The 20,120-nt window shown below is 48.5% G+C and overlaps 1 non-coding gene across 1 annotated transcript; it reads right to left on the bottom strand.

Annotated features, from left to right (window-relative positions):
• Positions 1–5,348: 5,348 nt before the first annotated feature.
• TRNAW-CCA (transfer RNA tryptophan (anticodon CCA)) lies at positions 5,349–5,420 on the bottom strand. The gene has a single exon. It is a non-coding gene; the product is annotated as a tRNA-Trp (tRNA).
• Positions 5,421–20,120: the final 14,700 nt, after the last annotated feature.

The raw sequence follows: 20,120 nt of genomic DNA, 5'->3' as shown, positions 1-20,120 counted from the left end.
TTGCGCCCTCTGCTGGTGTACTGAGATTTTGCTTTTTAGACTGTGAAACTAGCCTTTGCTCTCTCCCTTGCTAACTGTGGTCAAAATCCCCCCACCACGAGGGCCTGACAAGAACAAAGCAGCCTGTGATGGCCTCAGGAGCCTGTCCTGCATGTGAACGATCCATCACAGCACGCAGCTCACAGAATCACTGGGTCCCTGTCTTTGAGCTGGGTGACAGCGCAACACACTCTTGGTCCAAGTTCTGAACTCACACAATCTTCTTTTGCTGACTGATCTAATGATGAGTTTCTTAGCCTTGGAAATATCAAGAATTCTAGAAGAGCTACTGACAAAAAGAGCCATACTATGTAGAATATTGGAAGAGATTTATTCTGAGCCAAATGTGAGGACCACGACTCATGCCACAGCCCCAGGAGGTCCTGAGAACGTGTGCCCAAGGTGGCTGGGTCACAGTGTGATTTTATACATTTTAGGGGAATAGAAGTTGCAGACATACCGGGCGCGGTGGCTCACACCTGTAATCCCAGCACTTTGGGAGGCCGAGGTGGGTGGATCACGAGGTCAAGAGATCGAGACCATCCTGGTGAAACCCCGTCTCTAGTAAAAATACAAAAAATTAGCTGGGCATGGTGGCGCGTGCCTGTAATCCCAGCTACTCAGGAGGCTGAAGCAGGAGAATCGCTTGAACCCAGGAGGCGGAGGTTGCCGTGAGCCGAGATTGCGCCATTGCACTCCAGCCTAGGCGACGAAGGGACACTCCCTCTCAAAAAAAAAAAAAAACCTAGGCTCCCCAATAAACAGAATGGACCCCTCCTCTCAGCCAAGGGTATTTCTTTTTCTTTTCTTTTTTTTTTTTTTTTTGAGACGGAGTTTCGTTCTTGTTACCCAGGCTGGAGTGCAATGGCACGATCTCAGCTCACCGCAACCTCCGCCTCCTGGCTTCAGGCAATTCTCCTGCCTCAGCCTCCTGAGTAGCTAGGATTACAGGCACGCGCCACCATGCCCAGCTAATTTTTTGTATTTTTAGTAGAGACGGGGTTTCACCACGTTGGCCAGGATGGTCTCAATCTCTTGACCTTGTGATCCACCCGCCTCGGCCTCCCAAAGTGCTGGGATTACAGGCTTGAGCCACCGCGCCCGGCAGCCAAGGGTATTTCTAAAGTAAACCTAAAATACGAGTTCAGGCCATGGTGGGAATGGTGGTCATGCTTCCTTATACCTCCTCCCTTTGGAATTCAGACACAGCTGACCACCATCTATGTTAAAACAGAGACCTTGGCGTGGTGCAGTGGCTCACATCTGTAATCCCTCCCACCAGCACTGTGGGAGGCTGAGGCAGGCAGATCATCTGAGGTCAGGAGTTTGAGACTAGCCTGACCAACACAGTGAAACCCCATCTCTACTAAAAATACAAAATTAGGCGTGGTGGTGCACCACACCTATAATCCCAGCTACATGGGAGACTGAGGCAGGAGAGTCGCTTGAACCTATGAGGCGAAGGTTGCAGTGAGCCAGGATCCTGCAGCCTGGGCAACAAGAGCGAAACTCCATCTCAAAAGAAAAAAAAAAAGAAACAGAGCCCTTAAGACTGACTTTTCGTAGCAGTAAGACACCAACATGACAGCAGAGTACTGATCACATTTAATCCTAAATCAAACCATTTTATACCAAAACATAATTCTTTAACATATTTTTTAAGGGCCCTGCAAAGCTGTCTCTTGTAGGGAAAATCTACATTCTGTAGAAAATCCTCTTCCCTTTCCAGATCTTTTTCCTGAGGCAGGAGATTTTTTTTTTTTTTTTTTTTTTTTGGAAATAATAATTATACCTACTTCATCGCATTTTCATGATGATTAAATGACTTACTACACAGAACTTGGAATAATGTCTAGTTCTTTTTTTAAGATTATAATGTTTTTATTTGATTTCAATAGTTTTGGGGGAACAGGTGGTTTTTGATTACGTGGCTAAGTTCTTTAGTGGTGATTTCTGAGATTTTGGTGCACCCGTTACCCCGAGCAGTGTCCAGCTGTACTCAATGTGTAGTCTGTGATCCAGGAAAGAATTAATTAAGAGATTGGCACCTTTATAAGCCTAATAAGCAACATATAAAATCTCTTCTCTCTGAAGCCTGCTACCTGGAGGCTTTGTCTGCATAATAGAAACCTTGGTCTCCACAACCCCGAATCTTAACCCAAACAATCATCTCTATCGACTCCAGGTCTTTATTTTAATTTTTTTTTTTTTTTTTTTTTTTTTTTTGAGACAGTTTCACTCTTGTCACCCAGGCTGGAGTACAATGGTGCAATCTCAACTCCTTGTAACCTCTGCCTCCTGAACTCAAGCAAATCTCCTGCCTCAGCTTCCTGAGTAGCTGGAATTACATGCACCCACCACCACGCCCGGCTAATTTTTGTTTTTTTTTAGTAGAGACAGGGTTTCACCATGTTGGCCAGGCTGGTCTCAAACTCCTGACCTCAGGTGATCCACCCGCCTCGGCCTCCCAAACTGCTGGGATTACAGGCATGAGCCATTGCACCTGGCCTATTTTAATTTTTTGAATAATTTTATTTTTTTAGTAGTCACAAGACACAGCCATGGCTTCTGTTCATGAGTCCCTATTAAATGTTTCTTTCTGAGAAATTGAAATAAAGAAGCTGACAAATCCTGGATTTCCAGGATTTACGGTAATTTTGAAAACATCAAGGTTGTTTTGATTTAGGGCAGGGTTTACTGTGAGTACATGCTTTTACACAAAGAAAAACAGATAAACCAGAAATCTAAGAGGTGTTCCCAGAACTGGGGTTAATCAGAAGTGGACATGGAGGATTAGCCTCCAAGATGGAGCTGTTTTGGCCTCCGCAGCATTATCTGTTGCTACATAACCAATTACTCTGCCCCCGAACATAGCAGTTTTTTGCCTATAACCTTGTATTCCCGGCCTCAAGTGATTCCCACCTCTGCCTCCTGAGTAGCTGGGATTATGCTATCATGCCCAGCTCCCAACATGGCATTTTACATCACCAAACATTACTACTTCACACAGTTTCTGAGGGTCAGAAGTTTGGGTGTAGCTTAGCTGATTGGTTCTGGTTTGTGGTCTCGAATGAGAATGTAGTCCAAATGCTGCCTGGGGCTGAAGTCATCCGAGAGCCTGACTGCAGGCTTGGCTCACGTGGCTCAGGACCACAGGCTTCAGTTCCTCATCAGCTGAACTTTCCTATGGGACTTCATAGGTGTCACAGCGTGGCGCTGGGCTCTCCCCAGAGCAAGCAGTTCAGAGACAGCAAGCAGGAAGCCACAGTACTTTTTATGACCTAGTCTTCAACTCACACACCATAACTTCTGCTTTTTGGTTTGTTTTCTTGAATGCTTTTGTTTTTAAGACAAAGTTTCCCTCTTGTCACCCAGGCCAAGATCGCAATGGGGCGATCTTGGCTCACTGCAATCTCCACCTCCAGGGTTCAAGCGATTCTCCTGCCTCAGGCTTCCCAGTAGCTGGGATTACCGGCACCCAAAACCACACCTAGCTAATTTTTGTTTGTTTAGTAGAGACAGGGTTTCACCATGTCGCCCAGGCTGGTCTTGAATGCCTGACCTCAGGTGACCAACCACCTTGGCCTCCCAAAGTGCTGGGATTACAGGTGTGAGCCACCATGCCCGGCCCACTTTTTGTTCTGTTTTTGAGACAGGTTCTCAGTGTATTGCTCAGGCTGGAGTGCAGTGGTGTGATCATGGCTCACTGCAGCCTCCTGAGCTCCTGGGCATAAGTGATCCTCCTGCCACAGCCTCCTGAACAGCTGGGACCACAGGCATGCACCATCATGTCCAGTTGATTTTTGAATTTTTTACAGTGATGGGGTCTCCCCATGTTGTCCAGGCTGGTCTTGAACTCTTGGGCTCAAGAGATCCTCCCTCCTGGGCCTCCCAAAGTGCTGCAATTCTAGCGTGAGCTACCATGCCTGGTCCTCTATTTTTATAATACAGACTGGCAGTTGCTAATTTGTATATTTAGTCACGCCCCACCATACATTTTGAATAACCACAATATTCCATTTCATTTTTTTAACTCAGTCTAATCTGCTGTTAAATATATCCATTGTGTTTCTAATTTCAAGTATTAAATCTTTCATTGTTAGAATTTTTTAAAAGTTATTTAAAATACATGGGCCGGACATGGTGGCTCATGCCTGTACTCCCAGCACTTTGGGAGGCCAAAGCGGATGGATCACCTGAGGTTGGGAGTTCAAGACCAGCCTGGGCAACATGGTGAAACCCTGTCTCTACTAAACATACAAAAAATTAGCCAGGCGTGGTGGCGGGCGCCTGTAATACCAGTTACTTGGGTATATATAGTTTATTGTTCTCTGGTTAACTTTTTGGTCCACTCTTTTATTTTTTAAAAAGGATTAAACATATCCATTGGGTATTCATTGTCTGATAATCTCCATACTGGAGTCTGTGGATCTGCTTCTGCTGTTTTTGCAAAAGCAATAGACAGCAGAATCAGAGCCACAGATTTTATTTCCAAATGTATTATGAGTAAATTTTGACTGGGACTTTATATGTGGGAAAACTAAAAGTCCTGTTGTGAGGGTGTATTTCTCTCAGAGAGAATTTACCTCCACTTCTACCGGCATCTGTGAGCTTTCCTAACCTGGGAAACTATACATTCTTGGCCTGAGGGTTTTGGACTAGCAGGTGGAGTGAATTCAGACCTGACCATCATGTTTCACAACATTAGATCCTATGAACCCTCCAACCAGATGGAATACATGGTAACAACGGTTAGACGCTACTGAAGTGAATATCCAGGTCCTACGGCTGTGGCAGAATTCAGATCTGCTGAGGTGGCAATTCAGGTGTCAGAGAAAGGACCACCGGAGAGAATATTACTGAGACTAGGAGTCCCTGAAAGCGCAGCGGACGACAAAAAAGAGAAGTTCAAGGCATGCAGGGAGAAGGCAGAGATGCAAAAGACACCAGTCCTTAAGTTGGGGAGCCCACTTCTGGGACGTGAGGGCCCCCTTCCAGGTGAGGGCCCAGGTGAGTCGAGGGTGGGCAGAAGTGGGCGTGGGGGTAGCGGGCGGGGCGCCCTCCCCTCGACGCAGCTGAGTCCCTTCCGGCTCCCTCTGGGTTCACTTCGAGAGCTGACGCTGCGCCTTCCAGCGGAAACTCTTTCCCTTGGAACGGAATAGGGTTTTCCCTCCCAGGGAAAGGAAAAAGGAGCGGCTTTCCGTTGCGTTGGAAGGACAACAGATCCTGCACGGCGCTTAATTTCTTATTTATGACTTTTATTCCGCTCCTTCCAGTCCTCTACAATTAAGAAAGAAAAAATCCAACCTTGACCCCGACGTGACTTGAACACGCAACCTTCTGATCTGGAGTCAGACGCGCTACCATTGCGCCACGAGGTCACAGCGAACTGGCGACTCCGTGTCGCTGAAGACCTCGCTTCTCCAGCATGGTCCCCGGGCCGAGAGGCTCCGGAGGGAAGATGCCCTCTTTCCTGGATTCCAGCATCCGCTTAGAGCGCTGGCGAGGGTCGTTTCCCGGGGGTGGCAACGCGGATGCGCTGGGGCATCCCGGCCTGAGCTGCGGCGCCGCCGCGGAGCCGCCACTCGGCGGCCCAACCTCGGGCTCCGCCTCCTCCGCGTCTGGGAGTGAGCCGGCCAGGGGGCGCCGGGGTGCGGGGACTGACGCCGGGGGTGGGAGTGAGGAGGTGCTGGGGGGATCCCGGGGCCGGGGGATTCTAGGAGGGAGCGAGGGGACGCGGGGGAGAAGGGGACGCTGGGGCGGACGCGGCTGTGGGGTGACTCCGGGGCGCTGCCGGACGCCGGGGATTAGGGGTGAGGAGAGGTCCAGGGGAAGCCCAGGGGACAGGGGACAGGGGATCCCCGGGCAGAGGGGACTCTGGGGGGGGGGCGCGGGTGGAGGAGGGAGCGCCGAGGCGGGGTGCGGGGACTGCAGGCGGCGCTGGGGCGGCGGGGCGGCCTCCTGTGAGGCGGAGACGTTGCCGTCGGGAACCGCAGGAGCCCGGATGGGGGCAGCCTAGAGCGCACGGGGCGCGGGGTGCGGGGCGCGGGGCGCGGGGCGCGGGGCCCACGGCCAGGAAGCAGGTTGCCGAACAGACTTGAAAAATGCCACCGTTCTTTTTCTTTTTGAGACGGGGTCTTGCTCTGTCGCCCAGGCTGGAGTGCGGCGCGATCTCAGCTCACCGCGACCTCCGCCTCCCGGAGGTGCCTTCAATGGATTCTCCTGCCTCAGCCTCCCGAGTAGCTGGGATTACAGTCGGCCGTCACCACGCCCGGCTAATTTTTTGTGTTTTTGTATTTTTGTGTTTTAATAGAGATGGAGTTTCACCATGTCGTTCAGGCTGGTCTCAAACTCCCGACCTCAGGTGATCCGTCCTCCTCGGCCTTCCGGAGTGCTGGGATTACAGGCTAAGCCACCGCGATTGGCCCCAGGCAAGGTTTTAAATGGCTCATTGTCCATTTAAGACTCCTGGCTCTTGTGGGAGTCTTAAGTCCGTCATTTAAACAGTACTTTCTTCTTCCTATTAAATAAGCAAAATAAAACAGTAAGTGAGTGAATACTTTTTTTTTCTTTTTTTTTTTTTTTTGAGACGGAGTTTCGCTCCTGTTACCCAGGCTGGAGTGCAATGGCCCGATCTCGGCTCACCGCAACCTCGGCCTCCTGGGTTCAGGCAATTCTCCTGCCTCAGCCTCCTGAGTAGCTGGGATTACAGGCACGCGCCACCATGCCCAGCTACTTTTTTGTATTTTTAGTAGAGACGGGGTTTCACCATGTTGACCAGGATGGTCTCGATCTCTCGACCTCGTGATCCACCCGCCTCGGCCTCCCAAAGTGCTGTGATTACAGGCGTGAGCCACCGTGCCCGGCTACTTAGTCTCTTTCTGTCACCCAGGCTGGAGTGCAATGGTGTGATCTGGCCTCACTGCAACCTCCGCCTCCCAGGCTCAAGCGATCCTCTTGCCTCGGCCTCCCCCGTAGCTGGGATTACAGACATGTGCCACCATCGACGGCTCATTTTTGTATTTTTAGTGGAGATGGGATTTTACCATGTTGGCCAGGCTGGTCTCGAACTCCTAGGCTCAAGTGAACCTTCCGCCTGGGCCTCCCAAAGTGCTGGGATTACAGGTGTGAGCTACTGCGCTGGGTCAATAAGTGAGTGAATAAATTCTTCAGTAAAAAAACTAGTAAATAGGCCAAGTGTGGTGGAAGCCTGTAGTTCCAGCACTTTGGAAGTCCCAAAAGGGAGGATCACCTGAACCCAGGAGGTCGAGGCTGCAGTGAGCCATGATAGAACCACTGCACTCCAGTCTGGGACAGAGCGAGACCCTGTCTCAAAACAAAAATAAAAACAAAAAACCTTACTGAATAAGAAAGATAAACTCTCCTGGTCTGTTCAAGAACATGAAGCATCAATCTTAACTCAATAAATACGACACCCACAGGGCTTGATGCCTTTTAGAAAAGGAAAGATCTGGCCTGAGCAGTGGCTCATGCCTTTAATCCCAGCTACTCTGGAGGCTGAGGCGGGGAGCTGCTCGAACCCCGGGGAGGCTGAGGTCAGGGTGAGCCGAAATTGCACCATGCGCCAGCATGGGCAAGAAGAGTGAAACTGCTCCAAAAGAAGGGAAGGGAAGGGATGGGGAGGAAAGCGAAGGGGAGTGGAGGGGAGGGGAGAGGGAGGGGAGGGGAGGAAGGGAGAGGGAGGGAGGGAAGGAAAAAGAAAGAAGGAAGGAGAAATAGAAAGAAAGAAAGAGAGAGAGAGAAAGAAAAGAAAGAAAGGAAAAACAAAAGATCTGGAAAGGGTCCCTGCCTTTGCAGAACGAAAAGAGTAGCCATGTTTGGTGAAGTTTCTAAGGGCTCCCAGGCTGCCTCTAACATTTCAAACAACAAAGGCATCTTTGACAATTTTTGTGAATGTCCACAGATATGAGAAAAGCAGGAATTTAGAATTGACTGTGAGTCCTGAGGTGCCAGTCCCAAGGCAGTCAGAAAAGCAAGAAGCCAAAGGCTCCTGTCTTACCTCTGGGAGGGCATAGTCAGCAGCAGTGACTGATTCCACCTCCAGGTGGCCGGAGACATAAGTCACCTCCTTATTGCTTTTGATGGCCCAGGGTGGATTGGACCCTGGCGTGGGCAGCTGGGGAGTGGTGTGCCGGGTTCCCTTTCGGCTGATCACTCTGAGACTTCCTTCCTTTCTCCAGCATCTGCCCCACACCAAAGTCTCTATGAGGACTTCAGAACCTGAGTCCACAGTCTATTGGAAGGCACACCCCACACCAAGGAAAGACCAGTGTCGCTCTGTTTTTATTTAAAGAAAATTTTTTGGCCAGGCCAGGTGGTTCACGCTTGTAATCCCATCATTTATGGAATGAGACCCTGTCTAAAGATAAAAACATTTAAAATTTTTTTAAAATTTATTTTTGAATAAGGATGTTTGTTGCTCAGGCTGGAATACTGTGGTGTGATCACAGCTCACAGCAGTTCCAACACGTAGGCTTAAGCACCCTCCTGAGTAGCTAGGGTTACAGGTGCATACCACCACCACTGTAATTAATTAAAAGTTAATTTTTAACTTTTTTGTAGAGACAGAGTCTCACTATGTTGCCCAGGCTGGTCATGAACCCTTGACCTCAAGTGATCCTCCTGCCTCAGCCTCCCAAAGTGCTAGGATTACAGGCATGAGCCACTGCACTCAGCCCCCACTGTGTTTAGATCCCCACTCAGATGTGTGGATACACCTTTGATGTCCTGGGTCCTATTCTCCTGGGATATGGAACCAAGAACTATCTGGTGTTATGTGGCATGGGCATGACGTTAAACTACAGTATGGTGTTGTGATCAAATGAAGAGCTTAGATCGAGTGGCTTATGCAGATGTGGCTAAAAGGTCCCTTTAAAGACTAGGACCCCAGCTGGGCACGGTGGCTCACATCTATAATCCCAGCACTTTGGGAGGCCGAGGTGGGCAGGTCGCTTGAGGTCAGGAGTTCAAGACCAGCCTGGCCAACATGTGAAACCCCGTCTCTATAAAACAAACAAACAAATACATAAATAGTAAAGACTAGGACCCTGCTTACCGGGGCAAGGACTAGGAGTCAGGCAGCCATGCAGTTGTGCAGGGTGGAATCCCATCTTATGTAAAATTTGACACTTTGTTCATCAGAGATTTTTACGCTAATTTCTACTTTTGGAAATATTGAATATTTTAAATGTCTTCATTGCTGAGTGTTTTGACAGCTCTTTCAATTCTGTACCTGAGAGAGTCGCTCAGCGCCTCACCCTCCTCCCAGCTCTGCCGTTGCCCAGAAATTGTAAAGAACCACTTCCTTATTTTAGAGCTTGTATATGCAAACACTGAACCTTATTAAAAAAAAAAAAATAAAACAACTTCTGTAGAATATAGAAAATTAAAAATACAAACTAGGATAATTACCAACATTGGCAAGGATGAGTGAAAATAAATATTGTCATGCAAGATGGGAAAAGCATGTATAAACTGGAGCTTGCAATGTGATGAATGTTTTTTAGATGCTTTTGTCCAAGTATTTCTATTTCTAGAGAATATGTACTAAAGAAACAGTTAAGGAGGAATGCAAAGGTAGGCCTTCAAGACTGTTTTCATAAAAATTGTGTTGATAATCATGAAGCCCCAGAGTACCTCGACTGTCCCGTTGTACGAATGCAGCCTAGATTTCCAGGGCATGAGGCCATGATGCCGATGAGGGCTGGCCCCTATGCATGAATGTGCAAAGCTCCTGGAGTAAAGGGGTGTGGTAGTGAGGACTCAGATGACTGTGGTGGGGGAGGTGGGGGAGGCAGGGGTTACGCCACGGGCACATTATGAGTGGGGCTGCCCCATCACTGAGAAAAACACACATAGCCGGGCGCGGTGGCTCAAGCCTGTAATCCCAGCACTTTGGGAGGCCGAGGTGGGTGGATCACAAGGTCAAGAGATCGAGACCATCCTGGACAACATGGTGAAACCCCGTCTCTACTAAAAATACAAAAAATTAGCTGGGCATGGTGGCACGTGCCTGTAATCCCAGCTACTCAGGAGGCTGAGGCAGGAGAATTGCCTGAAGCCAGGAGGCGGAGGTTGCGGTGAGCCGAGATTGCGCCATTGCACTCCAGCCTGGGTAACAAGAGCGAAACTCCGTCTCAAAAAAAAAAAAAAAAAAAGAAAGAAAAAGAAAACCACACATGGCTTGGCTTCACGGTCTCTGCTTAGTTTAGTATCATCTCACACCTGGGTAACTGGTGGGTGTTTTGTTTGGTTTTGAGACAGGGTGTCACTATGTTGCTGAGGCTGGAGTGCAGTAGCACAATCACGGCTCACCCGAAGCCTTGAAATCCTAGGCTCCAAGGGATCTTCCTGCCTCAGCTGGAAGGAGCTGGGACCACGGCCACCATGCCTGGCTAATCCTCCCATCTTGGCCTCCCAAAGTGCTGGACTTGCAGGTGTATTTGTTAGTCAAGACAAAGTCTTTACCTTTTTTTTCTGAAGCAGGTTCTTGCTCTGTTGCAGTGCTGGAGTGCAGTGGCATGCTCTTGGCTCACTGCAACCTCTGCCTCCCGGGCTCAAGGGATCATCCTGCCTCAGTTCCCAAATAGCTGAAACTACAGTTGGGCGCCACCACACCCAGCTAATTTTTGTATTTTTGAGGGTTTTACTTTGTTGCCCAGGCTGGTCTTGAACTCCTGGACTCAAGTGATCCACCCACCTCAGCCTCCCAAAGTGCTGGGATTACAGGTGCGAGCCACTGCGCAGCCTTGGCTCCTGTTTTCTAAGGGGCTGAAAATGTTCCGGCTCCCCAAAGCCCACAGAAGATGTCTTCTGTCTTTCAGATTTACACACTCCTGATCTGACAAATTCCAACTAGAACTTGAAAACTGAACCCTGAAAGGAAAAGGCACACGGCCACATGGGGTGGGTCAGCACTGACCCCACCGAAGGCTTGAGGGACAGCCTTGCTCTTGCAGGCTGGTCTCTCGGGAAGAAGTATCTGCTGAGACAGTGATTTGGGGAGAAACACTTGTGAAAGGAAATGGGAGTTGGCCAGGTTGGCAGGCCAAGGTGTAGACGCACAAACTATCTCTAAATGCCTCTCTTCTCTGCCTGCCCGTGGGGAGCTCTGTTAGAGGCATCCCAAGTCTCATGGAAATGGCTTGCCCCGTGCCACCACGTTGCTCAGTCACGGGCCAGGGCCACTCCTGCGGGAAAACTGAGATGGGCAAAGGCCAGCTGCAGGCTGTCCACTAACTGCCCGTCTACGGCTGGACAGCAAGTTCTCCCTTGGAAGAGGACCTGAGGACCACAGCTGGACTCTGCCACAGCATGCAATATACATTACATTTGCAGATTTTTCCCTCTTTGTTTTTTAACCATCTCTGATGTCCTACTTCAAGCACCCATCCCAATTAGGAGTGCCCAACTGACAGAGGACTCCAGATTCCTGGGAGCGAAGTTTCTGGATCATCTTCTTCAGCTCCCCTGCTCCCTGCTAACAGGGAATTTAGCCCAAAGGAAAGAAAGGAACTCCTGTTTCCCATTCTTCGAAGTCCCAACACCAGCTAATTATGCCACTCTTCACAAGGAAAGATCCCGTTGAAACTGGTGGCATGCCTTCAGTTTCCATCAGAAATCCTCACTGGGAGTCAGTGTGGCCTCATTCGGAGCCCCAGACAGAGGGCAGCCTCCACCAGGCTGCAGCCACCTGACAAAAAAGGCCAGTCTGAAGGCCGTGATGGGGAGATGCAGAGAAAGCAAAGTGGAATCTGGCTGCTACCTGGGGGTAAAAATGCAGATTCGGGAAGTTTGTGAATGTTGGGCGTTTAGATTTTCATGATGATTTTGTTTGATGCCAGGCTTTCATTCATTTCACGTGTTGTGCATCGAAGCCCTCAAATAGGAAAGAAACCCTCTCTTCAAATGGAAAATCCAAAAAGATTACAGGTGGAAACAGTTGCCTTGTCTTCTTGTCTCCGTCTGTCCCCCTTTTAAGGCTTCTATGACCTATTCAGCTTTGGTTTTTCTGAGGACGTGGTTCAGTTTAAACACATGTAAATGTGGCTGAACAGTCAGGGCCTAAACTCTTTCAGTGGTCCGTCTGATGAGTGCCACGTGTGTTCCGTGGTCCGAAGACACTGGAGTGATGTGGATGCCTGTGGCCCTGGAGAAAGGGAATGCTGGGAGTGGAAAGTACTGTGTCTGCTGGGGTAACAGCTTGTGAGTGCAGCTAGCAAGGGGTGAGGGTCCTGTCCAGCCAGGACCTATTTGACAATAAATGTGACTTTTTCCATTTATCTTTGCCCCCATGACAATTTTGGCTGAACTTGTCTTTGGAGATGTTTTTCAGCCTAGAGACCTGGACTCAATATTAAACCCAAAGCCCACACTTCTTTAATGCTCACAAAATGCAGCTGATGGTGAGTGAGGCTTATTGGTGAGGGCTGCGTGCAGAGAGAGAGGCTCAGTGGCCGATGGAGCTCTGTGATTCTTTAACATTGATTAATATGATGCTGTCTTTTTTGGACCACCACAGCTGTCTTCCAACCTGATATATGATATTAATTGTAAAAGACAGAGCTTTGTCCTAACTGGGATGTTGTTTATTTTGTTTTATTTTGAGACAGAGTCTCGCTCTGTCACCCAGGCTGGAGTGCAGTGGCTCGATCTCAGCTCACTGCAACCTCTGCCTCCCAGGTTCAAGTGATTCTCATGCCTCAGCCTTCTCAGTTGCTGGGATTACAGGCACATGCCACCACGTCCGACTAATTTTTTGTATTTTTAGTAGAGACGGGGTTTTGCCATGTTGGCCAGGCTGGTCTCGAACTCTTGACCTCAAATGATCCACCTGCCTTGGCCTCCCAAAGTGCTGGGATTGCAGATGTGAGCCACTGAACCTAGCCTGTTCTAATTGTTAATCAGAATTTACTTTTATGGGTTTAAAATGTCTTCATGGGTCTGGTGTGGTGGCTCATGCCTGTAATCTCAGCACTTTGGGAGGCTGAGGTGGGTGAATCACTTGAGGTCAGGAGTTTGAGACCAGCCTGGCCAACACGGTGAGACCCTGTCTCTACTAAAAACACAAAATTGAGGCAGGTGGATCACAAGGTCAGGGGTTTGAGACCAGCCTGGCCAACATGATGAAACCTGGTCTCTACTAAAAAATGCAAAAGTTAATCCAGCGTGGTAACACACATCTGTAATCCCAGCTACTCAGGAGGCTGAGGCAGGAGAACTGGTTGAACCCGGGAGGTGGAGATTGCAGTTAGCTGAGATACCACCATTGCACTCCAGCCTGGGCAACAAGAGCCAAGACTCCATCTAAAAAAAAAAAAAAAAAAAAAAAAAAAAAAAAAAAAAATTAGCTGGGCATAGTGGCGTGCACCTGTAATCCAGCTACTTAGGAGACTGATGCAAGAGAATAGCTTGAACCTGGGAGAAAGAGGCTGCAGTGAGCCGAGATTGTGCCACTGCACTCCAGCTTGGGCAACAGAATGAGACCCCATCTCAACAAATAAATAAGTAAAAATAAATAAATAATTTTTTTAAAAAATGCCCTCAGCAATACAGATAAGCAAGGTCTAAGGTAAGAAAATCCATTCTATCAAGAAAGAGGTAGCAAGTATGGCAGAGGGCCAGATGTCAGGACAGGGGCTCAAGTCCTTGCTGCCTCCTAGCTGCGTGACTTTGGATAGGTCATCCAACTTTTCTTGGCCAGTTTCCTCAACTCTAAAATGTGTGCAGTAAAACCCATCTCAAAGGGTTGTTATAAGAATTAAGGGAAGTAATGCATGGAAATGGGTACGAGAGAGAGAGCGATTTTTGGATTCTTGTTAGTGTGCCTACTAAGCTTTTGCAGATATCTTGTTCTGTTTTCTGTTGCTATAACAGAATACCTGGGGAGGGTGGGTAATTTATAAAGAAGTTGGTTTAGCCGGGCGCGGTGGCTCAAGCCTGTAATCCCAGCACTTTGGGAGGCCGAGGCGGGTGGATCACGAGGTCGAGAGATCGAGACCATCCTTGTCAACGTGGTGAAACCCCGTCTCTACTAAAAATACAAAAAATTAGCTGGGCATGGTGGCGCGTGCCTGTAGTCCCAGCTACTCAGGAGGCTGAGGCAGGAGAATTGCCTGAACCCAGGAGGCGGAGGTTGTGGTGAGCTGAGATTGCGCCATTGCACTCCAGCCTGGGTAACAAGAGCGACACTCTGTCTCAAAAAAAAAAAAAAAAAAAAAAAAAGAAGTTGGTTTAGCTCACGTTTTGGGAGCTGGGAAGTCCAACAGCATGGTGCCGGCATCTGGGGAGCGCCTTCTTGCTAAGTCATAACATCATAGAAGGCATCACATGGCAAGAGGGCAAAAGTGTGGGTGTTATCTCAGGTCTTTCTTCCTCTTGTTAGAATGCCACCAGTCTCTTTTTTTTTTTTTTGAGACGGAGTTTTCGCTCTTGTTACCCAGGCTGGAGTGCAATGGCGCGATCTCGGCTCACCGCAACCTCCGCCTCCTGGGTTCAGGCAATTCTCCTGCCCCAGCCTCCTGAGTAGCTGGGATTACAGGCACGTGCCACCATGCCCAGCTAATTTTTTGTATTTTTAGTAGAGACGGGGTTTCACCATGTTGACCAGGATGGTCTCGATCTCTCGACCTCGTGATCCACCCGCCTTGGCCTCCCACAGTGCTGGGATTACAGGCTTGAGCCACCGCGCCCAGCCTTGAAAGCCACCAGTCTCATCACAGGACCCTGCCCTGATGCCCTTATCTAAACACTAATTACCTCCTAAAGGCCTCACCTCCAATCAGCATATGAATTTGGGGATTTAGTTTCCAAAACATGAAATTTGGAGGATACATTCAAACAACAGCAACAGATATTTCAGAACTTAGGATTTCATGGGGTATAGAGCTGACAAATGCTATAGGACTGAAGTTTCACCTACTCCTAGCTTCTTCCAAGCCTGAGTAGCAACTACGCTTGCTGTTTATATTTACAGTGGAGTCACATGAGCCCAAAGACAACGACGGTGTGAGTGGGCCTTTTTTCCTAAGCACTTTATTGTAATGTTGGTTTTCTTTTTCCCTTTCTCAGTTCTCCTCTCAAATCTGCTCTTTCTCTGATTAGGCCATATGGAGTCCAATTTAATCACTCTGAGTGTGTGCTCAGAATCCAGATTGTGTGAACTTCTAGTGATGATTAACAGAGGTGTAAATTGGGGAATCATCACCACAGAATGATTCACAAGGTGATTGAGTGGTCTGGAAATGCAGATCTTTGTTATTTTATCTAATATTTTTTCCTGAGGACCTACTGTTTTCCTAGCACTGTATTTTACATGCATTATTTCATTCCATCTTGGCAACAACTCTATTTTTGAATTCTCATTGCACAACTTTGCCTGTGTGTGTGTGTGTGTGTGTGTGTGAAGGAGCCTCACTCTGTCCCTCAGGCTGGAGTGCAGTGGCACAATCTTGACTCACTGCAACTTCCATCTCCAGGGTTCAAGCAAGTCTCCCACCTCAGCCTCCCAAGTAGCTGGGATTACAGGCGCCCACCATCATGCCCAGCTAATTTTTGTATTTTTAGTACAGAGGGGGTTTGATCATGTTGGTTAGCCAGGCTGGTCTCAAACTCTTGAACTCAGGTAATCCACTTGCCTTGGCCTCCCAAAGTTCTGGGATTACAGGTGGAAGCAACGTTGCCTTCTCTAATGGCCTTTATTTATTTCCCTCCATTTTTTTTTTATGTGGAATATCTTCCTTTAGAGAGCCTTTTGCTGTTCCCTCCCCCTAAGATTTTCTGCTTTATGCTTCCGTTCATATGTTGATAATATTGTAAGGACCCTTGCATCTGTAAGAATTTTTTTTTTTTTTTTTTTTTTTTTTGAGACGTCGCTGTGTTGCCCAGGCTGGAGTGCAATGGCAAAATCTCGGCTCACTGCAACCTCCATCTCCCAGGTTCAAACAGTTCTTCTGCCTCAGCCTCCCAAGTAGCTGGGATTACAGGTACCCGCCACCATGCCCCACTAATGTTTTTATTTTTAGTAGAGATGGGGGTCTCACCACGTTAGCCAGGCTGGTCTAGAACTTCTGACCTCAGGTGATCCACCTGTCTTGGACTCCCAAAGTGCTGGGACTACAGGTGTGAGCCACCTGGCCCAGGCTGGAGATTTTTTTAAAAACATGTTTATTGTTCAGTCCATTGGAATCTTCCCTTTCTAAAGAAAACTGCTCCTTTTTTTTTTTTTTTTTTTTTTTTTTTTTTTTTTTTTGTGGAGATGGGGTTTTGCCATGTTGCCCAGGCTGGTCTCAAAGTGCTGGGATTACAAGCCTGAGCCACCGTGTCCTGCTGAAAGTGTTTTTAAGAATAAAATTGTATTAATTATAGGTTCTCCCAAGCACTTCAAGAAATTCTGGGCCAAGACTTAGGCCCCCATGTCCCGCAGAACCAATCCTGGGGTTCTTTGAAGGAAAGAGAGGTAGAATCCACACCCTTTTTGTGGGGGAGGGTGGCTCCTCTAAGCCCTGTTTTGAGATTCTGATGTTTCTTGTCATCATGAGCAAAAAGGCGGCCTCTCTGCACCTGTACGAACTATTTTTAGACGCTCCTCCTCTAAAACCTAGTTCTTCGTTCTGTATGGTTTTGATTCTTCTCTGCAGGGAATGGCCCTCATTATTTCTGTTCCTATGCCCCCAATTCAGTTTATTTGATGAATGTTTCCAAAGGTTCAATGGGTTTCAGACTAAATTTGTCCCGGACGCTCTAGAGTTGTCAGCTGGACAGTGGGCCCATCCGAGGACGTTTGTCCCTGAGCTGTCCGGCTTCCCACGCGGCATCCAGACTTCTCACAGCACCTCGCCTCCCCGAGGCGCCACCCGACCCTGATTACCTCGACCCAGACAGACCTGGGCGCGAGACAGGGAGGCCGCAGCAGAGCTGAAGGGCGAGAAGCCTGGAATGCAGTCAGAGGCTGAGCCTGGGAGACCTAGCACAGGGATGCGGCGCCAGGCCTGGGACTCAGGGGATCCAAGGCAGGTGGGCGCCGCCTCCTCAGCGGGCTCAGGGTTCGGGGTTATCTAGAAGGAAGGGCCGGGCAGGAGCAGCAGGAGCAGTAAAGCGTCCCTCTGCCCAGACTCCGGCCAGGGTCCGAACTCCGGCTTTATACCCGCAGCGCCCTCCCGGCAAATCCCAGCTGAGGCTGCACGTGCTTCACAGTGGGGTGCCGGTGACGTCATGCTGACCCCTCCCCAACCCGCGTGCCATCTGCTGAAGACTGCCTGGAATGGCCCGGTCCTACTTCCACTCCAGCTCAGTCCTCCACCTGCCCCCACGCTTGATCCTCTGTGGAACCAGCAGCCCTCCCACACCTTACAGAGACATACTTGGGATCAGGGACAATGACTTGCCCAGGATCACCTCGCCAGTTGGAAAGGAGGAAACGCCCCAGATCCCTGGCCCTGTCTCCGGAGGATGCTGTGTCCAAGAGGCCCACCCGCAGGGGTGAGCCTGAGTGCAAACCCGAGCAAGAGAAGGGGGCTGGGAATCTCCGGGTGGCTGAGGACCCCTGCTCCTTCTAGAACCTCTGCCTTCAGGTCTTTAATCTTTAATAAAGTATATACAACGTGAGTATCAAATGCCTTTAAAAGCAGCAGTTTTCTTTAAAAAAAAAAAAACAACAACAAAAAGTAGCTATATGTTATAATGAGATGTGATTCACATACTATACAAAAATAGCTAACGTTATATTGCAATGGACCTCACATGCCATAGAATTCAGAGACTTTTAATATATTCAGAGTTATGCAGCCATCACCAACATCAATTGTAGAATATTTTTATCATCCCAAAAAGCAACCTTAACCGTCACCTCCCAATTCCCCTGTGTTTGTCAGAGTTCTCCTGAGAATTCAGATGTGCACTTGAATTGGCTCTTGCAAGTCCTAAGATGTGCAGGGTCAGTCAGCAAGCTGGAGACTTGGAAGAACTGGTGATTTTGTTCTAGTCTAAGGGCAAAGGCCTGAAAGCTAGGAGAGCCACTGGTATAATTTCCATCTGAGGCCAGCAGGCTCAAGACCCAGGAAGAAGCCATGTTTCGGTTTAAGTCCAAAGGCAGAAGAATTGTCTCTTACCCAAAGAAGGGTGGGCTTTTTGTTCTAGTCAGGCCTTTGGCTGATTGGATGAGACCCACCCACATTTGCAGTTGGCTTTACTCAGTCTACTGATTTAAATGCTAATCTCATCCAAAAACACCCTCACAGACACACCTGGAATAATGTTTGACCAAATATCTGGGCACTTTGTTCCCCAGTCAGGTTGACATCTAAAATTAACTGTCACATCCACCAGTTTCCACAGCCCAAGGCAACCACTAGTCCACTTACTGTCTTTATGGAATCGTCTGTTTTGAGTATTTCATGTAAATAGAAGCATATAGCTCATGGCCTCTCAGCTCACTGCAACCTTCACCTCCCAGGTTCAAGTGATTCTGCCTCGGCCACCCAAGTAGCAGGGATTACAGGCATATGCCACAGCACCCAGCTAATTTTGTTTTAGTAGAGATGGAATTTTATCATGTTGGTCAGGCTGGTCTCAATTTCCTGACCTCGGGTGATCCACCTGCCTCAGCCTCCCAAAGTGCTGGGATTACAGCGTGAGCCACCACGCTTGGCCTTTGCTTTGTTTATGAGACAGGATTTCACTCCCATCGCTCAGGCTGGAGTGCAATGGAGTGATCACGGCTCACTGTAGCCTCAACTTGCTGGGCTCAGGTGATCCTCCCACCTCAGACTCCAGAATAGCTGGGACTACAAGTGCATACCACCATTCCCGGCTAATTTTTTGTATTTTTAGTAGAGATGAGATTTCACCATGGAATTTTAAGCATATTAAAGACAGCTGATTTAACATGTGTCTAGTAAGTCTAGTAACTGGGTTTCCTCAATGAATTTTTCTGTTAATTTTTCTTTTTCCTTTGATTGAACTGTACTTTCTTATTTCTTTCCATGCCTCATGTATTTTGTTGAAATCTGGACATTTTAAATATTGTAAGGTGGTAACCCTGGAAGTCAGATCCTCCCCGGCCCCCACCATCTAGGCTATTAGAGTTATTTGTTTAGTGTCTTTTCTTATTATCTTTGTCAAAGATTCTTTGTGGCGTGTGGCCACTGAATTCTCTGTTCCTTTTCCTCAGTGGTCAATGTAGTGATCCTTAATTCCCTGTAGCCATAAAACCAAGAAATAAAATGAAAAGAATAAAAAAAAACAAAATCCTCCATGCTTTGCAGATTGGTTCTGAGTTGAGTCACTCCATCAGTGCTTAGCCAGACCACACGCAGCCCTGCTTTAGCGTTAGCCAGACCACGTGCAGTCCTGCTTTAGCTTTAGCCAGACCGCATACAACTCTGCTTTAGCCAGACCGCGTGCAGCCCTGCTTTAGCATTAGCCAGACCGCGAGCAACTCTGCTTTAGCGTTAGCCAGACCGTGTGCAGCACTGCTTCGGCTTCAGCCAGACCGCGTGCAACTCTGCTTTAGCGTTAGCCAGACCGCATGCAACTCTGCTTTAGCTTCAGCCAGACCGTGTGCAGCTCTGCTTTAGCTTCAGGCAACAACAAAAATATTCTGCCCACAGTGCATAATTACTAAGTGTGACCTCAGCTGCTGTGCGGATAACAGGAGACTCACTTTACACAATGTCCTAGCGTCAGCCTGTGATGTAGGCCTAATTATGGCTGGATCCTCAAGGACACTCCCTGCACAGGGCACGCTAGCGTGAAATTTGCGTGCTGAAACCTTTACATATTCAAACCTTCCAGCTAGCTCTGTGTTTCCACTCTTCCCCTTTCCTGCGGTCCACCACTCTCCCTGCATCTGCCACACTGGTCTCATGCACCCCTGCTGAGCCCCCTTCTCTCCTGGCCTGCTAGTCCCAATGGAAGTCCTGCTGTCCTCCAGTTTTTGAATTCCTACCTGCCCGTGACTCAAGCCCATGCCGGGGAGCTTTTCCCGACTAGGAGCTCCTTGAGCCCAGCCTTCTACTTAGAAGTCCCTGGGACCTCCACAAGCTAAGCGCTGATGTAACGTG

The sequence above is a fragment of the Saimiri boliviensis genome, chromosome 17 (genome assembly GCF_048565385.1).
Source record: "Saimiri boliviensis isolate mSaiBol1 chromosome 17, mSaiBol1.pri, whole genome shotgun sequence".
Lineage (NCBI taxonomy): Eukaryota > Metazoa > Chordata > Mammalia > Primates > Cebidae > Saimiri > Saimiri boliviensis.
The sequence above is the reverse complement of the archived record's forward strand: the minus strand, read 5'-3'. Positions and strand labels throughout refer to the sequence as shown.